The sequence below is a fragment of the Littorina saxatilis genome, linkage group LG3 (assembly GCF_037325665.1).
Source record: "Littorina saxatilis isolate snail1 linkage group LG3, US_GU_Lsax_2.0, whole genome shotgun sequence".
Taxonomy (NCBI): Eukaryota; Metazoa; Mollusca; class Gastropoda; order Littorinimorpha; family Littorinidae; genus Littorina; species Littorina saxatilis.
The window spans coordinates 71,482,257-71,487,256 of record NC_090247.1 but is presented as its reverse complement, the minus strand read 5'-3'; positions in this window follow the sequence as shown (position 1 = coordinate 71,487,256).

Genomic DNA, 5,000 nt, shown 5'->3' with positions numbered 1-5,000 from the left:
AAAGTGAAAAGACGAAGCTGGGTTTCAGCACTGCTGTAGGTAGACATGCCTGAAAATACTCTTAAAACAAGTCGCGTAAGGCGAAAATACAACATTTAGTCAAGTAGCTGTCGAACTCACAGAATGAAACTGAACGCAATGCAACGCATCAAGACCGTATACTCGTAGCATCGTCAGTCCACCGCTCATGGCAAAGGCAGTGAAATTGACAAGAAGAGCGGTGTAGTAGTTGCGCTGAGAAGGATAGCATGCTTTTCTGTACCTCTCTTCGTTTTAACTTTCTGAGCGTGTTTTCAATCCAAACATATCATATCTATATGTTTTTGGAATCAGGAACCGACAAGGAATAAGATGAAAGTGTTTTTAAATTGATTTCGAAAATTTAATTTTGATCATAAATTTTATATTTTTAATTTTCAGAGCTTGTTTTTAATCCTAATATAACATATTTATATGTTTTGGGAATTAGAAAATGATGGAGAATAAGATAAACGTAAATTTGGATCGTTTTATAAAAAAATTTTTTTTTACAATTTTCAGATTTTTAATGACCAAAGTCATTAATTAATTTTTAAGTCACCAAGCTGAAATGCAATACTGAAGTCCGGGCTTCGTCGGAGATTACTTGACCAAAATTTCAACCAATTTGGTTAAAAAATGAGAGCGTGACAGTGCCGCCTCAACTTTCACGAAAAGCCGGATATGACGTCATCAAAGACATTTATCAAAAAAATGAAAAAAACGTCTGAGGATATCATACCCAGGAACTCTCATGTCAAATTTCATAAAGATCGGTCCAGTAGTTTAGTCTGAATCGCTCTACACACACAGACAGACAGACAGACAGACAGACACACACACATACACCACGACCCTCGTCTCGATTCCCCCCTCTATGTTAAAACATTTAGTCAAAACTTGACTAAATGTAAAAATAGAACATTGTGAAATACGTCTCGCTGGGCTTTCGTCGGAAGAAAAGTACCAGGATGAAGCATATTTTCAGCTTGGCAGTAGACATGATTAAAAGCACTCATATATAAAATAAGATGTTCAACATCGGTGTCCACGGGTTCACGCTATACATAGAGACGTTCCGGGCCTTGTTCCGTAGGAGGGAAAGTAGCCAGACGAAGCAGGTTTTTAGCACAGCAGTAGACATGACAGAAAATACTCTTAAATTGAGTACAGTGGAACCCCCCTTTTGAGACCTCAACAAAATCTGAGAAAATCGGGTCTTAAAAAGGTGGGTGTCTCAAAATGGGGGTCATTTTACACAGGTTATGAACAAAAAGTCAGAAAAAACAAGGTCTTAAAAAGGACGGAGTTTTAAATGGGGGTGGGGGTGGGTGGGGGGGGGGGTGTCCACTGTATTATGCAATTCGTCTCGCTACAAGGAAACCTTCTGTGTGTTGTTCTACCGGAAGAATACGTTTCAAGATGAATCAGGTGTTCAGTACAGCAGAGAGACATGATATCAATTAATATAGCTATTCTGATGAACACGTGGGGGAATTCGGGGGCTGTGATTGGATGGTCTCGTCCGATCATCAAAGCATAATGCTACGGAAGTCGGCCATTTTACTCAATATCCAAAAGCATATGTGTCAAAAACAAAGACGCATGGTTCCGGTTTACCCATCTGTACCACGCGGCGATGTTTCTCAGTATCGACAACAGCATACACTGACAACTTGAAATTCTTCTCGGGAATGTTTTTCAGCTTTACAAATGTCGATAGCATACCCTTTTCTGCTAACTTCCCGATGAAACAGGACTAAACCAATTATTTTCTGTCCCTACCAAACACCACAAAATGCCCAAAGTCGAAAGATGTAGTACAAACAGGGAAGTAAAACGGAACAGCCGTTTTTGTGTGCCTGTGTGAGCTCAGTTGCCGACTAACACAAACTCAGTTTTGCATTCGGCTTTTCTTATCTCGTAACTCCACACTAAATACCCCACTTCCCCCCTGAAGTATTGATGTACAACCCATGGCACTAACATTCATGTAGTCGTTTATAACTTAGGTTGAAAAGTTCGCTTCATGACGAGACAAGTATAAATGCCATTCACCCAAACTGAAAACTTCTTGCCGTCTGCTCGCGTTGTACGGATTAGCTGTTCTCTTCTCCTCCCCTTGTTGCATCCTAGTTCTTCAGTTGTTTCTAGTTTTCCGTTGATGTTGTGTTTTGGTCTTCTTCATAAGTAGTCTTGTTCAAAATGAAAAAAACTCAAACTTCTTTTTGTTGTATACGAATGGACTAATAAAAAGCTGTTTAAAGGCACAGTAAGCCTCCCGTAAACCATCACAGAGCTCCCCGAGCGTCTAAATACAGTACAAGCATACTTCCATTTGAACGCTCACCGAACGGGAACATCCTGGCTGCTTTCTGTCGAGCGTGAGACATTTTCCAAGAATTTATTTTCGTAGACTTGTTCCGTTAACAACAACGGCGCCTCGTTTTTGCGCTAGACCTAACTTTTAAAATCTAAATAATAAATTGACAGCTTGTTACACAAACATTCTTTAATCATAAAAGAATTCGTTTTTCATCAAGACAAGATCAGAACAATTCGAAGTTGTGAAAGTTTAAAAAAAGAAAAGCCCGGAAGCAGGGTCACGCAAGGGTCGTAGCAGACGACGGCCGGTTTATCAGTGCAAATCGCCGTTCCTCTCAACAGTCAAAAGCCATCGCTAGAGTTCTTGTGAACCACAGCCGTTGTTTCGTGCATAAAAAAACGTGCTATTGTAGATAAGCTCACGTCGAGTCGCATTCAAATGACTAACTATGACGACTGCATTGTGAAAAGGGAAAACTGGATCACACGGGTTCACGATGGCTCAGGGGTAAGATAAACCACGCAAAAATAAATTCTTTGAAAATTGTTCGCTCTTTACGGAGGGCACCTAGGATGTTCTCAATTGGTGAGTGTTTAAATGAAAGGGTGTTTGTACTGTGTGTAAAAGCCTGACCGTATCTGTGATGGTTTACGGGAGGCTTACTCTGCCTTTAACAGCTGTGTTGTCAAATCGAGTTTTTTTTCCAATGTCAGTGTGGCGCCTGCGCAAAACTAATGCGCATAAGAAACGGCGTCTGCTATCAAAACCTGAGATCAACGCATCGACTCAAAAACTGTCATTTTGTAAGTTTGGAACAACAAATCAAGGTCAGAACAGCTATATAATCGCTATTGTGTTTTCAGCGTAGCAATAGGGTCCGATATTTAGACTCGAACAAGTATAATGCGACTCGTCTTCGACTCGTCGCATTATACTTGTATCGTCTAAATATCGGACCCTGTTGCTACGCTGAAAACACAATAGCTGGTACTCATCAATAAAATAGGATGTCATGCGACGCGCTACAGGGAGAAGGTCTGGACCTTTTTCGTCGGATGAAGCAGGTTGTCAGTATATACTAGTACAGCATAGAGACATGATTAAAATTACTCATCAATAAAATATGATGTCATACAGGGAGACCTTTTTGACTTTATTGTGTTCGAAGGAAAGTGACAAGATCAAGCAGAATTTCTGCACAGCAGTAGAAATGATTGAACATACTAAAACAAAAACCATGATGTTCAACATTTGTGTCTACTTTACTATGGGATATCCCTGAAGAAAGACTTTCTGGGCCCTGTTCCTTTGGAACAAGTTTCAAGAAGAATTCAGTTTTCAGCACAGAAGTAGAAAGGATTGAAAATACTAATGAATTATTAATCCTTAGCGTATCATCAACTCATGTCCCTAAAAGGACAATATTACCTGTCATGAAGTTAAGGACCCCCAAGTTAAGTGAATTATAAATCAAATACATATAATTAATTCCAATTCAGTTATCCTCAATTCAACTTTAATTTCTGAATGTGGAACATATAGAAATTTGTCTTTTGGCTTACTAACCCCACACATATTTCATGACATGAAATTACAGAATTTACACAAGAATGACAAGCTCGAAACATGTAACAAATCACGCACATCCGTACACGCATAGTTGGAAGGCGATAACAAAAAGGCGACAACCAAAAATGGCGAGAGCGTTTATCACCTTTTCAACTTTGTGTTCGCGAAAAGCTTTTCAATCGAGTTGTTTGAGGCTAATCCAGCACCACGGAGGTCACAGAAAGCGTGTGGTAAGGCCTGGTGCTCACCTATGTAAGGCCTGGTGCTCACCTATGTAAGTCCTGGTGCTCACCTATGTAAGGCCTGGTGCTCACCTATGTAAGGCCTGGTGCTCACCTATGTAAGGCCTGGCGCTCACCTATGTAAGGCCTGGTGCTCACCTATGTAAGTCCTGGTGCTCACCTATGTAAGTCCTGGTGCTCACCTATGTAAGGCCTGGCGTTCACCTATGTAAGGCCTGGCGTTCACCTATGTAAGTCCTGGTGCTCACCTATGTAAGGCCTGGTGCTCACCTATGTAAGGCCTGGTGCTCACCTATGTAAGGCCTGGTGCTCACCTATGTAAGGCCTGGTGCTCACCTATGTAAGGCCTGGTGCTCACCTATGTAAGGCCTGGCGTTCACCTATGTAAGGCCTGGCGCTCACCTATGTAAGTCCTGGTGCTCACCTATGTAAGGCCTGGTGCTCACCTATGTAAGTCCTGGTGCTCACCTATGTAAGGCCTGGTGCTCACCTATGTAAGGCCTGGTGCTCACCTATGTAAGTCCTGGTGCTCACCTATGTAAGGCCTGGTGCTCACCTATGTAAGGCCTGGTGCTCACCTATGTAAGGCCTGGCGCTCACCTATGTAAGGCCTGGTGCTCACCTATGTAAGTCCTGGTGCTCACCTATGTAAGTCCTGGTGCTCACCTATGTAAGGCCTGGCGTTCACCTATGTAAGGCCTGGCGTTCACCTATGTAAGTCCTGGTGCTCACCTATGTAAGGCCTGGTGCTCACCTATGTAAGGCCTGGTGCTCACCTATGTAAGGCCTGGTGCTCACCTATGTAAGGCCTGGTGCTCACCTATGTAAGGCCTGGTGCTCACCTA